Source organism: Nycticebus coucang, chromosome 8 (assembly GCF_027406575.1).
Source record: "Nycticebus coucang isolate mNycCou1 chromosome 8, mNycCou1.pri, whole genome shotgun sequence".
In the NCBI taxonomy this organism is placed as follows: domain Eukaryota; kingdom Metazoa; phylum Chordata; class Mammalia; order Primates; family Lorisidae; genus Nycticebus; species Nycticebus coucang.
Genome location: NC_069787.1, coordinates 58,941,609 through 58,959,855, shown reverse-complemented (window position 1 = coordinate 58,959,855; position 18,247 = coordinate 58,941,609). Strand labels below are relative to the sequence as shown.

At 38.1% G+C, this 18,247-nt stretch overlaps 1 protein-coding gene and 1 pseudogene across 1 annotated transcript in view; one reads left to right on the top strand and one right to left on the bottom strand.

The window, feature by feature from the left end:
• GALNT15 (polypeptide N-acetylgalactosaminyltransferase 15) overlaps positions 1 to 18,247 on the bottom strand; it is a 318,297-nt gene that overhangs the window by 274,650 nt on the left and 25,400 nt on the right. The gene's annotated exons all lie outside the window — the stretch shown is intronic.
• The window catches only part of LOC128591339 (PRELI domain containing protein 3B-like), a 47,801-nt pseudogene continuing 30,968 nt past the window's right edge, over positions 1,415 to 18,247 (top strand).

Sequence of the window (18,247 nt, the reverse complement as noted above, 5' to 3'; positions counted from 1 at the left end):
AATGATGCCTAGACCCCAGCTGCACTCTATCTTGATAGGACCTCAATGTCACTCCTAGACTGTGAATGCCTGTGCTATGTGCCCAGCTCCTTCCTTCCCTAGGAACTGGCCCTCGTTCATTCACATGGTGATGGCAATAGTATCTATCTTTTTATATGACTTCATGGCCATATTTTATTGGCTTACTGCCATGAAATTGTGACAAGCTAACTTTGTTAACTTACAATTAGGGATGGGCCAATTACAGACTTATACTAGCTCCTCTTGGGTGATTGGAGATCTAAGATGGAAAACTGAGTCACCATCAATGGCCATTACATGAGTTAGATATTGCTGTCAAACAACCACAAGACCTCAATGGAATTCAATAATAACCACTTATTTAGTGCATCCTTCTTTGAATCATTTGGGAATCAGTTACTCTTGGCCAGGCTCATGTGGGAAATGGTGTTCCACTTGTCTTTTATCCTCTTCCTAGGGATAAATGGTCCAGCCATGGAATGTTCTTCTCATAGGGGCAGGTAGAAGATAAAGAAAGCAAGTGGAAACATGTGAGAGCCTTTGAGACCTAGGCTCAAAACTTGAACTTGTTGTTTAACAATTCTATCCAAGTATCTCACATTTCTGTACCTCCTTCTAGCAAAGCATTGACTATACCTGGTTCCAAACTTTGCATAGAAAACAGTCCTGAAAGATAGAGATATTATCACCTGGTAGATAGAGATATTATCAGAACAGTGAGAAGATTTGCTTATCGTCTCAGAGGATAAAGATAGTGTCTCCCTCTACAGTAAAGGGAAGACAAGTTTACTGTTAATATAATAAATAATTCTCCTTCTGGGATAAACTTCAGACAAGCTTACTGTCTAGTATAAAACACTTAGGTTCTCTAAGTTTGAGGCTTTTCAGCTTGACACACCTTCTGCAAATGTAGCATCCACCTGAGCTCCTCTAAACTTTCTCAATAGAACTTGATATGAGACAAGGGGAATTGATGCAAGCTTATGCTGCTTACTGTCATAAGTAATGAAGTCCTTTGTCTCTGATACAGTTACCTTATGTCATCTGCCTATATCCACGAAATGATAACAGACTAAATAGCTTACAAATAGGGTAAGATCTTATAACCTTCACAGTTCTTGAGTTCTGTCACTTACCCTAATTCTACTGGCCACAGCCAATCATATGCCTTCTCCAAAGTCAAGGATAGAGAATACTCTACCTGTTTACTTAACAAAACTGCAAGGTCACATGGCAAAAGATATGGGTATATGGAAGGATGAAGTATTGGGATCAATGACGAAATCTGCCACCACCACTATTCCTGCCAAATGGAGGAGGCTGCTACATGATAGCAGAACCCTCAAAGGGAGAATAGAACTTAGAGGAAAGATCCCAAGAGGGACAGAGCAAGATGGCGTCTACAGACATCTCCTTTGCAGCTGCTGTTGGAGAGATCAGTAAGAAAGGACTCCACGTACCTCTGGGTCAGGTGCCCTGCCTAGAAGCATTGCTTTGGGGGAATCAGGGGGTGGGATGAGACTCTAGGAGCCAACAAAAAGGTCAGGAGCAGTAGAGAACTGGCACAGAAAGGGAGTGCTTATGTGTCAGCAGAAGCTACCAATTTGGCAGTGGGCCTTAGACAGAGAAGGCCAGTCAGCAGGGGTTTTTTGTTTTTTGGGGGGGGAGCAGTTTTGGACCTGTGTACTTGCTAGAGCTATCTTGAGAGAACTTGAGTGAGCGAGTGATTTTAAACAGTGACCAGTGGCTGGGATTTAGCTACTGGGCTGAGCAGAGCTCTTCTCCTTCTGCTGCTGGCAGGGTGTAGTCATTGTGGGAGAATTACTGGAGAGAAACAACCCTTGGAGTTCTAGTGCCAGGCTGGTGCACCTGCTGAGCCAGGAAGCCACCTTTGGAGAGAGTCAACAAAGCTCACTTTTCTGGAAAAGCCAATTTATGGCCAAGGAGCACTGACTGGAAAGGTCAAGGAGTGCCTATGTATTTATTTATTTATTTATTTTGAGACAGAGTCTCACTTTGTTGCCTTCGGTAGAGTGCCATGGCATCACAGCTCACTGTAACCTCCAACTCTTGGGCTTAAGTGATTCTCTTGCCTCAGCCTCCCAAGTAGCTGGGATTACAGGTGCCCGCCACAATGCCTGGCTCTTTTTTGTTGTTGCAGTTATCATTGCTGTTTTAGCTGGCTGGGGCCAGGTTCAAACCTGCCACCTTCAACACATGGGGCTGGCACCCCACCCACTGAGCCACAGGCACCACCTCAAGGCATGTCTCTTAAGTAGACTGGCTAGAGTTTCAGGCTCCCAACCCTGTGGGGATTGAGGGCAAATAAACTAGGAAGACAGGACCACGTCTCCTCAGCACCTAGATAGTGGCTTCCAGCCTCCCTGTTTTTTACAGCTCTATCAGTATGGTGATTAGCATCTCCTAACCCCAGAACATCAACATCATCTGTTGTCCAGATAATATATTATAATATAATATAATATATATTCACATGTGTATGTGTGTATATATAGATATATATATAGATATAGATACACACACACACATTATATATATATATTGTTTTCCTTTTTTATCAATTCTCCCCTCCCCAGGTTTTTGTTTATTTGTTTTTGCATTTTTAATTTTTCACTATTTCTTTCTTCAATAGTAATGGCTCCATTTTTGCTATAGCCTTTCTGCTCCTTTTATTCTTTTCCTCCAAATTTTCTCTAGGATGTTTTTTCTTATTTGTTTTGTTTTGTTGTATTTTTATTTTTTCATTTTTACTTTCTTCAATAATAAGGGCTCCATTTTTGCTAGAGTTTTTCTACCTCTTTTATTCCTTCTTTCATTTTATTTCTCTCCTTTTCTCTCCCTTTTTGTAAAGATTTTTCTACTTATCTTTCTCATATAAATTTATCAAATAATAACTAAGATATACCCTATTTTTATATCTAACACAATTTTATTTTTAATTATCTTTATATACTTTTATTATTTTTCTGATCTGTTTTATTCTTTGTCAATCTGCATTCCATTTAGAGGACAGAGCCTCACTGTGAGGCCTGGGCTGAGGGGGGACATAGCATTGGCCTGGCTCAAGGAGAACCTGATCCCCTGGTGTAGGTTGTCTTTATAACTTTGGCCTTTGGAAGGATGCTATTGGTAGGTCCCCACTGCAACATGCTGCTGTTATTCTTTTTTTTCTCTCTCTCTATTTGGTGGAGGCAGGGTCTTCTTTTTGCTCAGGCTGATAAGGAGCTCCTTACCTCGAGTTACCCACAAATCCCAGACCCCTCCCCAGAGGCTAGAAATTGTGAGTGTAGATCAAAGACCCCTGCTGAGCACCACTATTACTCCCATCTCTCTCTTTCTGTTCCTCTTCCTTCTTTTTGTCAACTTTTCCTTTTGCCCCTGCCCTTTTCATTTTATTTTTTATTTTTCTTTCTCTGCCTTCTCACTCTTCACTCTTCTCTTCCTCTGGCCCTATAACAAAAGAACATTTCCACACCTAAACACAAAGACAGGGCAATTTAAAGAAAAGTAACAAGTGAAGGAAAAAGTAGGAGAAGGTATCAGACAAGAAGAAAACGCTCATGAGGAGGAACCAACAGAAAAATCCTGGCAACATGAAAAACCAAAACACAGAACACGCCCCCCAAGGGATCATAAGGCAGTTACCACAGAGTATTTCACCTTAAAGAAATGATGGAAATGACAGAAAGGGAATTTAAAATGTGGATGGTAAAAACAATGAAGAAAATTGCTGAGAAAGTGGAAAATAAGCAAGAGGAAATCCAAAAACAGAACCAAATAAGAGATGAAAGATATGAAGAAGATACAAAGGATATAGCAAAACTTACTGAATTGAAGGAGTCAACCAGGGAATTTAAAAATGCAGTAGAAAGTATCAAGAACTTGAGGTGGAGCAAGATGGCGGACGAGTAACAGCTTCCTTGCATCTGGGCACCGTGAGTCTGGGGAGATAGGACTCCAGGCATCTCTGGCTGGTGGGATCTGCCTATCATCACCCCTATGAGGATACAGGGAGTCAGCGAGAGACTTCCAGACCCCAAGAGGAGGACTAAAACAGTGGAAAAATGGCAAGTGGTTGCATGTGTTCAATCCGTTTAAACCCACCTGCAACTGTAAGTTCAGTAGCAGCGAGACTGCAAACCAGAAAGGCATTACCTGTGAACTGTTTTGGTGTCTTTGGACTTGGCACTCAGTTGAACTGCCTTGGGGAGAGGCTGAGCCGGAGTGCAGAGAACTTTGGCCATTGTCTAGGGCCCCAGTGTGAGCCGCTGAGCCAGATGGAGCTCATAGTGTTTGGCTGTGGGTCACAGGGAGCCATTGGGAGCGATCTGCCCTGGCAAGCTCCGCCCTCAGGGTCGCAGAGCTAGAATCGGGTGGGAACTGGTAACCCAGCGACCAAGTAGCCTAAGGGTGGGGTCTGAGCCGCGTTGCAGCCCTAACCCTCAGGGGCATAGTGAGACTGGTTTTGGCACAATGGGTAAGTGGATAGCCACTTCAGCAGTGATTCCAGTGACAAGCACTTTCCTGGGAAAGCTTCTGCTCAGCAAGTTTACAAGTTCAAAGTGCCTTTTAAGTGGGCTGAAGAGAGATTTAGGGTGTCTACCTGCTGGGGTTTGAGAAATCAACAGCCTCCAGTCGTATCAGAACTGTGATTAACATCTCATACCACAGAAGACCACGTGTTGCCCAGACAATATTCAATAACATACATAATGCTTTGTTTTTGGTTGTGTTTTTGTTGTTGTTGTTGTTGTTGTTGTTGTTTTGGTTTGGTTGTTTTTTTTGTTTACTTTGATGTTGTTGATGTTGTTTTGCTTTTTAATTTCAACCTTTTCCCTACAGATCCTTTTTCTATCTCAATTTTTCTAGTTTAATTACAATTTCCCATTGCTGCCTTTTTCAATAATTAGAACTTCATTTTTGCTAGTGTTTCTACTGCTATTATTTGGTTTTTCACCCAATTTTATCCCATAAAGTTTTCTGTTTGCTTGTTTTGGTTTGAGTTCTAGCATTTTTTGTCTTTCCTCTCTACTTGGTGGAGGTGGGGTACTGTGGCTGATCAGGTTAACAAAGAGCTGTTGACCTCAAGGGAACCATCCAACTGGGCACCCCTAGAAGGTGGGGATTTTTCCAGGTTGTGTCAAAGTACCCTACTGTACATCTATATTGCTCTGTCTCCCACTTTCTGTGCCTCTCTTCTTTTTGTCAATATTCATTTTACCCACCCCATCTCCTTTCTCTCTTGTTTTTTCTTTTTTTTTCCTATCACTCAGTCCTCCTTTCTTTCATCCCTTTTTTGCTATTCAACCTTCTCACCCTGCTGGTCCTGTAACCCTTAGTCCACAGGCACGAGAACTTAAAGAGCAGGAGGAAGTGAAAGGAAAATTAGGGCAAGGAAACAGATAAAAGAAATCACTCATGAGGAAGAATCAGCAGAAAACTCCAGGCAACATGAAGAACCAGTCCAGAACAACCCCGCCAAGGGACCATGAGGTAGCTACTGCAGAGAATTCCACCTATACAGAAATGTTAGGAATGACAGAAAGGGAATTTAGAATACACATGTTGAAAACAATGAAAGAAATGATGGAAACAATGAAGGAAACTGCTAATAAAGTGGAAAATAACCAAAAGGAAATCCAAAAACAGAATCAAATCAGAGATGAACGATATGAAGAATATAAAAAGGATATAGCAGAGCTGAAGGAAATGAAACAGTCAATCAGGGAACTTAAAGATGCAATGGAAAGTATCAGCAACAGGTTAGACCATGCAGAAGAAAGAATTTCAGAGGTAGAAGACAAAGTTTTTGAGATAACTCAGATAGTAAATGAGGCAGAAAAGAAGAGAGAGAAAGCAGAATGTTCACTGTCAGAATTATGGGACTTCATGAAGCGTTCCAACATACGAGTTATAGGAATTCCAGAAGGGGAAGAAGAATGCCCCAGAGGAATGGAAGCCATACTAGAGAATATTATAAAAGAAAATTTCCCAAATATCACCAAAGATTCTGACACACTGCTTTCAGAGGGATATCGGACCCCAGGTCGCCTCAACTCTAACCGAGCTTCTCCAAGACACATTGTGATGAACCTGTCCAAAGTCAAGACAAAAGAAAAGATTCTGCAAGCAGCCAGGAGTAAGCGCCAGTTGACCTACAGGGGCAAATCCATCAGAGTGACTTCAGACTTCTCTAATGAAACTTTCCAAGCAAGAAGACAATGGTCATCTACCTTTAATCTACTTAAACAGAACAATTTTCAGCCCAGAATTCTGTACCCTGCTAAGCTAAGCTTCAAAATTGACGGAGAAATCAAATCATTTACGGATATACAAACATTGAGGAAATTCGCCACAACAAGACCAGCTCTACAGGAAATACTTCAACCTGTTCTGCACACTGACCACCACAATGGATCAGCAGCAAAATAAGAACTCAGAAATCAAAGGACAGAACCTAACCTCCACACTGATGCAAAAGATAAAACTAAGCAATGGACTCTCACCAAATAAGATGAATAGAATACTACCACACTTATCAATTATCTCCATAAATGTTAATGGCTTGAATTCCCCACTGAAGAGACATAGATTGGCTGACTGGATTAAAAAACACAAGCCATCCATTTGCTGTCTGCAAGAAACACACCTGGCTTCAAAAGACAAATTAAAGCTCCGAGTCCAGGGTTGGAAGACAATTTTTCAGGCAAATGGAATTCAGAAGAAAAGAGGAGTTGCAATCTTATTTTCAGATACATGTGGATTTAAAGCAACTAAAGTCAAAAAAGACAAAGATGGTCACTTTATATTGGTCAAGGGAAAACTGCAACAAGAAGACATTTTGATTCTAAATATTTATGCACCCAATTTAAATGCTCCCAGATTCTTGAAGCAGACTTTACTCAGTCTGAGCAATATGATATCTGATAATACCATCATAACAGGGGACTTTAACACACCTCTTACAGAGCTGGACAGATCCTCTAAACAGAAATTAAACAAAGATATAAGAGATTTAAATGAGACCCTAGAACAACTATGCTTGATAGACGCATATAGAACACTCCACCCCAAAGATAAAGAATATACATTCTTCTCATCACCCCACGGAACATTCTCCAAAATTGATCATATCCTGGGACACAAAACAAATATCAACAGAATCAAAAGAATTGAAATTTTACCTTGTATCTTCTCAGACCATAAGGCACTAAAGGTGGAACTCAACTCTAACAAAAATGCTCGACCCCACCCAAAGGCATGGAAACTAAACAATCTCCTGTTGAATAACAGATGGGTGAAGGAAGAAATAAAACAGGAAATCATTAACTTCCTTGAGCATAACAACAATGAAGACACAAGCTACCAAAACCTGTGGGATACTGCAAAAGCAGTTTTGAGAGGAAAATTCATCGCTTTAGATGCCTACATTCGAAAAACAGAAAGAGAGCACATCAACAATCTCACAAGAGATCTTATGGAATTGGAAAAAGAAGAACAATCTAAGCCTAAACTCAGTAGAAGAAAAGAAATATCCAAAATCAAATCAGAGATCAATGAAATTGAAAACAAAAGAATCATTCAGAAAATTAATGAAACAAGGAGTTGGTTTTTTGAAAAAATAAATAAAATAGATAAACCATTGGCCAGACTAACTAGAAATAGAAAATTAAAATCTCTGGTAACCTCAATCAGAAACGATAAAGGGGAAATAACAACTGATCCCACAGAGATACAAGAGATCATCTCTGAATACTACCAGAAACTCTATGCCCAGAAATTTGACAATGTGAAGGAAATCGATCAATATTTGGAATCACACCCTCTCCCTAGACTTAGCCAGGAAGAAATAGACCTCCTGAACAGACCAATTTCAAGCACTGAGATCAAAGAAACAATAAAAAAGCTTCCAACTAAAAAATGCCCTGGTCCAGATGACTTCACTCCAGAATTCTATCAAACCTTCAAGGAATAGCTTATTCCTGTTCTGCAGAAATTATTCCAAAAAACTGAGGAAGAAGGAAGCTTCCCCAACACATTCTATGAAGCAAACATCACCCTGATACCAAAACCAGGAAAAGACCCAAACAAAAAGGAGAATTTCAGACCAATCTCACTCATGAATATAGACGCAAAAATTCTCAACAAAATCCTAGCCAATAGATTACACCTTATCATCAAAAAAGTCATTCATCATGATCAAGTAGGCTTCATCCCAGGAATGCAAGGCTGGTTTAACATACGCAAGTCCATAAACGTTATCCACCATATTAACAGAGGCAAAAATAAAGATCACATGATCCTCTCAATAGATGCAGAAAAAGCATTTGATAAAATCCAGCATCCTTTTCTAATTAGAACACTGAAGAGTATAGGCATAGGTGGCACATTTCTAAAACTGATTGAAGCTATCTATGACAAACCCACAGCCAATATTTTACTGAATGGAGTAAAACTAAAAGCTTTTCCTCTTAGAAATGGAACCAGACAAGGTTGTCCTCTGTCACCTTTACTATTCAACATAGTGCTGGAAGTTCTAGCCAATACAATTAGGCAAGACAAGGAAATAAAGGGAATCCAAATGGGAGCAGAGGAGGTCAAACTCTCCCTCTTTGCTGACGACATGATCTTATACTTAGAGAACCCCAAAGATTCAACCACAAGACTCCTAGAAGTCATCAAAAAATACAGTAATGTTTCAAGATATAAAATCAATGTCCACAAGTCAGTAGCCTTTGTATACACCAATAACAGTCAAGATGAGAAGCTAATTAAGGACACAATTCCCTTCACCATAGTTTCAAAGAAAATGAAATACCTAGGAATATACCTAACGAAGGAGGTGAAGGACCTCTATAAAGAAAACTATGAAATCCTCAGAAAGGAAATAGCAGAGGATATTAACAAATGGAAGAACATACCATGCTCATGGATGGGAAGAATCAACATTGTTAAAATGTCTATACTTCCCAAAGCAATCTACCTATTCAATGCCATTCCTATCAAAGTACCTACATCGTACTTTCAAGATTTGGAAAAAATGATTCTGCGTTTTGTATGGAACCGGAAAAAAACCCGTATAGCTAAGGCAGTTCTCTGTAACAAAAATAAAGCTGGGGGCATCAGCATACCAGATTTTAGTCTGTACTACAAAGTCATAGTGCTCAAGACAGCATGGTACTGGCACAAAAACAGAGACATAGACACTTGGAATCGAATTGAACACCAAGAAATGAAACTAACATCTTACAACCACCTAATCTTCGATAAACCAAACAAGAACTTGCCTTGGGGGAAAGACTCCCTATTCAATAAATGGTGTTGGGAGAATTGGATGTCTACATGTAAAAGACTGAAACTGGACCCACACCTTTCCCCACTCACAAGAATTGATTCAAGATGGATAAAGGACTTAAATTTAAGGCATGAAACAATAAAAATCCTCAAAGAAAGCATAGGAAAAACACTGGAAGATATTGGCCTGGGGAAAGACTTCATGAAGAAGACTGCCATGGCAATTGCAACAAGAACAAAAATAAACAAATGGGACTTCATTAAACTGAAAAGCTTCTGTACAGCTAAGGAGACAATAACCAAAGCAAAGAGACAACCCACACAATGGGAAAGGATATTTGCATATTTTCAATCAGACAAAAGCTTGATAACTAGGATCTATAGAGAACTCAAATTAATCCACATGAAAAAAGCCAACAATCCCTTATATCAATGGGCAAGAGACATGAATAGAACTTTCTCTAAAGACGACAGACGAATGGCTAACAAACACATGAAAAAATGTTCATCATCTCTATATATTAGAGAAATGCAAATCAAAACATCCCTGAGATATCATCTAACCCCAGTGAGAATGGCCCACATCACAAAATCTCAAAACTGCAGATGCTGGCGTGGATGTGGAGAGAAGGGAACACTTTTACACTGCTGGTGGGACTGCAAACTAGTACAACCTTTCTGGAAGGAAGTATGGAGAAACCTCAAAGCACTCAACCTAGACCTCCCATTCGATCCTGCAATCCCATTACTGGGCATCTACCCAGAAGGAAAAAAATCCTTTTATCATAAGGACACTTGCACTAGACTGTTTATTGCAGCTCAATTTACAATCGCCAAAATGTGGAAACAGCCTAAATGCCCACCAACCCAGGAATGGATTAACAAGCTGTGGTATATGTATACCATGGAATACTATTCAGCCATTAAAAAAAATGGAGACTTTACATCCTTCGTATTAACCTGGATGGAAGTGGAAGACATTATTCTTAGTAAAGCATCACAAGAATGGAGAAGCATGAATCCTATGTACTCAATCTTGATATGAGGACAATTAATGACAATTAAGGTTATGGGGGGGGAAGCAGAAAGAGGGATGGAGGGAGGGGGGTGGGGCCTTGGTGTGTGTCACACTTTATGGGGGCAAGACATGATTGCAAGAGGGACTTTACCTAACAATTGCAATCAGTGTAACTGGCTTATTGTACCCTCAATGAATCCCCAACAATAAAAAAAAAAATAAAAATAAATAAAATAAAATAGCAAAAAAAAATAAATAAATAAAAATTAAAAAAATTAAAAAAAAACAATTTTCATCCCAGAAATCTATATCCTGATAAGGTAAGCTTTAAAATTGATGGAGAAATCAAATCTTTCACTGATATGTAAACATTGAGGAAAGTTGCCACAATAAGACCACTTAGACCTCTTCTCCACACTGACCATCACAATGGACAACAAGCAAAGTAAGCACCCAGAAACTAAAGAACAAAACCTAGCTTTTATCATGGTGCAAAGGTTAAAGCTAAGCAATGGATTTTCACAAAATAAGATGAATAGAACTCCAACACACTTATCAATTCTCTCAATAGATGTTAATCCCTTGAATACTCCCACTAAAGAGGCACAGGCTGGCTGATTGGATAAAAAATCAAAAGCCATTCATAGGATATCTCCAAGAAACACACCTAGCCTCAAAGGACAAAACAAGACTCAGGGTGAAGGGGTGGAAAACAACATTTCAGGTGAATGGAAATCAGAAGAAAGGAGAGGTCACAATCTTATTATCAGATACAAGTAAATTTAAAGCAACTAAAGTCAAGAAAGACAAAGACAGTCACTTCATACTGGTCAAAGGAATAATACAACAAGAGGACATTTTAGTTCTAAATATTTATACACCCAACATAAATGTTCCCAGATTTATGAAACATAGTTTAATTGGTCTGAGCAATATGATATCCCATAATACCATAACAGCTGGGGACTTTAAAACCCCTCTTACAGACCTGGACATATCCTCTAAATAGAAACTAAATAAAGACACAAGGGATTTAAACATAACTCTAGAACAAAAGAGCTTAATAGTCACATATTGAACACACCATTCCAAAGCTAAGGAATATACATTCTTCTTATCAACCCATGGAACATTCTCCAAAATAGAACATATCCTAGGACACAAATCAAACCTCAACAAAATTAAAAGAATTGAAATTACACCTTGAATCTTTTCAGATCACAAGTCAGTAAAGGTGGAACTCAACTCCAACAAAAAAATTTTCATCCCCAAACAAAGGCATGGAAACTAAACAATCTTATGCTGAAAGACAGTTGATTCAAAGAAAAGATAAAGTACAAAATCATTAACTTCATTGAACATAACAATAATGAAGACACAAGCAACCAAAACCTGTGGGACACTGCATAAGCAGTCCTAAGAGGGAAAAGTATTACATTATCCTATGCCTATACTTGAAAGACAGAAAGAGAGCACAACAACAACATAATAAATAACCTTAAAGAAATGGAAAAGGAAGAGCAATCTAAAACCCCAAACCTAGCAGAAGAAAAGAAATAACCAAAATTAAATCAGAAATAAATAAAATTGAAAACAAAAGAATCATTCAGAAAATTAATGACACAAAAAGTTGGTTCTTCAAAAAAATTAATAAAATTGATAAACCATTGGCCATATAACTAGAAACAGAAAAGTAAAATCTTTAATAACCTCAATCAGAAATGAAAAGGGGGGGAAATAACAGCTGATACCACAGAGATACAAGTGATTATCTCTGACTACTACAAAAACTCTATGCCCAGAAATTCGATAATGTGGAGGCAATGGACCAATACCTGGAATCACGCCATCTCCTTAGACTTAATCAAGAAGAAATAGATTTCTTGAACAGACCAATTTCAAGCATTGAGATCAAAGAAACAATAAAAATTCTTCCACCAAAAAAAGTCCTGGACCAGATGGCTTCACACCAGAATTCTCTTAAACCTTCAAAGAAGAGTTTATACCCATACTGCAGAACTTATTCCAAAACATTGAGAAGGAAGGAAACTTCCCCGACATGTTCTATGGAGCAAACATCACCCTGATTCTAAAACCAGGAAAGGACCCAACTAAAAAGAGCTACAGACCAATGTCATTAATGAATATCAATGCAAAAATACTCAATAAAATCTTGGCTAATAGATTGCAGCTACACATTAAAAAAATTATAAATCACAATCAAATAGGCTTCATCCCAGGGATGCAAGGACAATTTAACATACACAAATTCATAAATGTAAATCACCATATCAGTAGAAGCAAAAACAAAGACCATATGACCCTCTCAGTAGAAGAATAAAAAGCATTTGATAAAATTCAGCATACTTTTCTAAAAAGAACACTTAAGAATATAGGCATAGGTGGCACATTTTTAAAGCTGATTGAAGCCATCTATAACAAACCCACAGCTAATATCATACTGAATAGAGTAAAACAGAAAGCTTTCCCACTTAATACTGGAACCAGACAAGGATGTCCACTATCACCTCTGTATTCTATATAGTTCTGGAAGTTCTACCTAATGCAATCAGGCAAGATATAATATAAAGGGTATCCAAATGGGGGCAGAGGAAGTCAAACTCTCACTCTGTGCTGTTGATATGATCTTATACTTAGAAAACCCCAGAGACTCAACCACAAAACTGCTGGTTGTGATCAAGAAATATAGTAACATCTCAACCTAGAAAATCAATGTTTACAAATCAGTAGCCTTTGTATACACCAATAACAGCCAAGTTGAGAAGCAAATCAAGGACACAATTCCCTTCACAGTAGCTTCAAAGAAAATGAAATACTTAGGAATATACCCAACAAAAGATGTAAAGGACCTCTACAAAGAGAATTATGAAACCCTAAGAAAAGAAATAGCAAAAGATATTAACAAGTGGAAGAACATACCATACTCTTGGCTGGGAAGAATCAACATTGTTAAAATGTCTATTCTACCCAAAGCAATCTACAGATTCAATGTAATCCCCATTAAAATACCAACATTATACTTTGAAAAAAATAGTACTTCATTTTGTATGGAACCAGAAAAAAAAACCCTGTATAGCCAAGGCAATACTTAGTAATAAAAACAATGCCAGAGGCATCACTCTACCAGATTTTAGGTTATATTACAAGTCCATAGGCATCAAAACAGCATGGTATTCACACAAAAATAATGACATAGACATATGGAACATAGAATAGAAAACCAAGAGATGAAACCAGTCTCTATTTGCCATCTTGTCTTTCATAAACCAAACAAAAGCACACAGTGGGGAAAAAAATCCCTATTCAATAAATGGTGCTGGGAGAATTGGATAAACACATGTAAAAGACTGAAACTAGACCCACACCTTCCACCACTTACAAAAATTGACTCAAGATGGATAAAAAAATTAAATCTAAAACAATGAAATAATAAAAATATTAGAAGAAAGAAAGTATGGAGAAAACTCCTTTTTTTTTTTTTTTTTTTTGAGACAGTGCCTTACTCAGTCGCCCGGAGGTAGAGTGCTGTGGCATCACAGCTCACAGCAACCTCAAACTCTTGGGCTCAAACTATTGTCTTTCCTCAGTCTCCCAAGTAGCTAGGACCACGGGTGCATGCCACAACGCCTGGCTATTTTTAGACACAGGGGCTCACTTTTTGCTCAGGCTGGCTTTGAACTCCTGAGCTCAAGCAATCTATCCACTTGGGCCTCCCAGAGTACTAGGATTTATAGGCATGAGCCACCACACTCACTGGGAAAAACTCTTGATGATGTTAGACTAGGGAAAGATTTTAAGAAGACTTCAGTGGCAATTGCAACAACAAAAATAAACAAGTGGGACTTAGTTAAACTGAAAAGCTTCTGCACAGCTAAGGACATAACAATTAAAGCAAAAAGACAACCTTAAGATTGGAAAAAGATACTTGTATGGCATGAATCTGACAAAGGGTTGATAACTAAAATCTACAGAGAACTCAAATTAATCAACAAAAAACGAGCACACAATCTGATCTGCTACTGGGTAAGAGACACGAACAGAACCTTCTCTGAGGAAGACAGATGAATTGCTAACAAACCTATGAAAAAATGCTCATTGTCCCTGATCATCAGAGAAATGCAAATCGAAACTACCCTGAGATATCACCTAACCCAAGTAAGATTAGCCCACATCACAAAGACTCAAAGCTGTGGATGTGGTGCAGATGTGGAGAGAAGGGGACACTTTTATACTGCTGGTGGGACTGCAGACTAATACAATCTCTTTGGAAAGAAGTATAGAGACTCCTCAAAGAATTCAAATTAGACCTCCCATTTGATCCTGCAATCCCATTACTAGGCATCTACTCAGAAGAAAAAAAAACTGTTTTATCATAAAGACATTTGCATTAGACCGTTTATTGCAGTTCCGTTTACAATGACCAAAATGTAGAAACAGCCTAAATGCCCACCAACCCAAGAATGGATTAACAAGCTCTGCCTCTTCCCCTAAGTGGCCTGAGGTGATCTGTGAAAATGGTTCGCTATTCACTTGACCCAGAAAACCCCACAAAGTCATGCAAGTCAAGAGGCTCAAATCTTCGTGTTCACTTTAAGAACACACGTGAAACTGCCCAGGCCATCAAGGGTATGCATATACGAAAAGCTACCAAGTATCTGAAGGATGTCACCTTAAAGAAACAATGTGTACCATTCCGACATTATAATGGTGGAGTTGGTAGGTGTGCCCAGGCCAAACAGTGGGGCTGGACACAGGGTCGGTGGCCCAAAAAGAGTGCTGAATTTTTGCTGCATATGCTTAAAAATGCAGAGAGTAATGCTGAACTTAAGGGTTTAGATGTAGATTCTCTGGTCATTGAGCATATCCAAGTGAACAAAGCACCCAAGATGCGTCGCCGAACTTACAGAGCTCATGGTCGCATTAATCCATACATGAGCTCCCCCTGCCACATTGAGATGATCCTTACTGAAAAGGAACAGATTGTTCCCAAACCAGAAGAAGAGGTAGCACAGAAGAAAAAGATATCCCAGAAGAAACTGAAGAAACAAAAACTTATGGCACGGGAATAGATGCAACATAAAATAAATGCAAATAACAGTAAAAAAAAAAAAAAAAACAAGCTCTGATATATGTATGGCATAGAATACTATTCAGCCATTTAAAAAGATGGAGACCTTACAGCTTTTGTATTAACCTGGATGGAATTAAAACACATTCTTCTTAGTAAAGTATCACGAATGGAGAAGCAAGTATTCAATGTATTCAATACTAACATGAAGCCAGGAGACAATCTAGTACATACCCACACAAAAGAAAAACTCAAGTCAATTCAAGGTGGGGGAAGTGGAAATAAGGGAAGATGGAGAAAGGAGGAGGGAAGGGGATGGGTGTGTTCCCAATTAATGGGCACAATGTTATAGTGTATGGCACACTTCTTGAGGGCAGAACACAGTTATAAGAGGGACCCTACCTAACAAATGCAAACATTGTAACCTATTTCTTTGTACCCTCAAATTAACCTGAAATTAAAAAAAAAGAACAAGAAAAAAATAGAGAAAAGAGAGAAGAAGCATTCTAGAGGTTTCCAAGACCTGCTCCATTAGTTTGGAGTCTCCATCTCACAGTCTTGTCACCATCCTATTCAAAGAATGGTTTACCAACTTTTGCTTTGATTACATAAGGATCTCAGGATTTTTTTTCTATAAAAATCCTCTATTTGTTTACACAAATTTGGTTTGTATTTGCTTCTACAGTAAGAATCTTTTTTTCTTTTCTTTCTTTCTTTCTTTTTTTTTTTTTTTTGCAGTTTTTAACAAGGGCTGGGTTTGAACCCACCACCTCTGGTATATGGGGCCGGCACCCTACTCCTTTGAGCCCCAGGCACCGCCCTACAGTAAGAATCTTAATACAGTTTTACTCACCTATGTTGTAAAAGTTTTGAGATAGACTGTTATGGTTCATTATTTCACTTCTAAGAAACACAGTCAACAGTGTCCTTTCTGATTCACACATGCAAGTTTCAACTTGCTCAGCTTATTGGTGTTGCTGGGAGGGCTTCATTTGTTTTTGTCCATATGGACATTATGTTTCTTGATTTCTGTATATCTTACAACATTCATAATGACCCACATTTTACATACGATGCAGTGCTTGGCTTATCATAGTAGGTACTCAAGAAACGATTGTTTAAATTTGGCTTATGTTACACAACTAAGTGTAAACACCTAAGTAGTTTCTGACATCATGCACACCCTGTGTCGATATGTTCATCCATTATATCTAACACTGACAGCCAGGAATTGGAGGTATCCTTTCTTTTTCAGGTCCCCTTCTCCCATCTATCAGACGTGTCTCTTTAAAAATAATATAAGAGACCTGGCTTATTGTACCCTCAATGCATCCCCAACAATAAATAATAATAATAATAATAATAATAATAATAATAATAATAATAATAATATAAGAGAAGCACTTCCAGAATGGTAGCATAAAGGAACTCTAAAAATCTACTTGTTCCACAAAGTAGCCAGAACACTGATAAAAACTGTCAAAATCAACTTTTTGGAACTTCAGAAATTAATCAAAGGCTTCCAAAAATCCAAGGAATATTTATTCAAGAAAAAAGTGGCTTTGTGGCATTTTAATTTCACCTATTCCCATTCCCATCTCTCCAGCTCCACAATTACCTCAAAAACCAACAGCTTTTCAACTTTTCTGCCTGTAAAAACCAGCAGTCTAGTAGACACAACAGGATACAGGACAGATTTGGAGTTCCCCCCAAAGCCCCAAACCCAGAGAATTGTCATTATTTTACCTATCTGGAAGCTCCCTAGAAAGTTTCCACTCTTAGAGTTAGAGGACTAACATTTCTCAATTTCAAAATTTACTACAAAATTGTAGTAATCAAAACAGTGTGGTATTGGCATAAAAATAGATATGTAAGTTATTTAAATAGAGTTAAATCCAAAAATAAACCCTTATATTTATAGTTAATTGATTTTTGACAAAGATGCAAGCACAATTCAATAGGGAAAGGACAGTCTTTTTTAACAAATGGCACTGAGTCAACTGGATATTAATATACAAAAGAATAAACCTTATGCCATTTATAAAAAATTCATGCAAAATGGACTTAAAAGTGGGTAGACAATTTCAATAGACATGTCTCAAAAAAAGACATTCACGTCACTTGTAAGGACATAAAAAGTCATCAGGGAATGCAAAGCAAAACCACAATGAGATACTACTTCACACTAAAATTACGGTAATTTTTAAAATTAAAATGACAGACAATAGCAAGTGCTAGCAAGAATGTGGAAAAATTGGAACCTTTTACATTTCCGGTGGAATGTAAATTGGGGCAGCCACTTTGGAAAACAGTTTGGCAATTCTTTAAAATATTAAACATAGAGTTATCATATGGACCAACAATTCCATTCCTGGGTACGTACCCTAGAGAATTGGAATATATGTTCACACAAAATCTTGTACATGTATGTTCACAGCATGGACCCAAATATCTGTCTACTGACAAATGGGTAATCTAAATGTGGTATATATATATTTTGTAAATATATACACAATACAAAATATATATACACAATTATATATACAATATACATACTATATATACAATTGTATATATATAATACACAATTAAATGTAATTTAGCAATAAAAAGAAACGAAGTATATGATGCATGCTACAACATTAATAAATTTTGAAAATATAATGCTAAGTGAAAGAAGCCAGCCACAAAAGGCCATATATTGTGTGATTCCATTTATATGAAGTGTTCAGAATGGGGAAAGGCATAAAGACAGAGAGCAGATTAGTGGTTGCCAAGGGCTACAGTTTGGCAGGGGTAGGAGG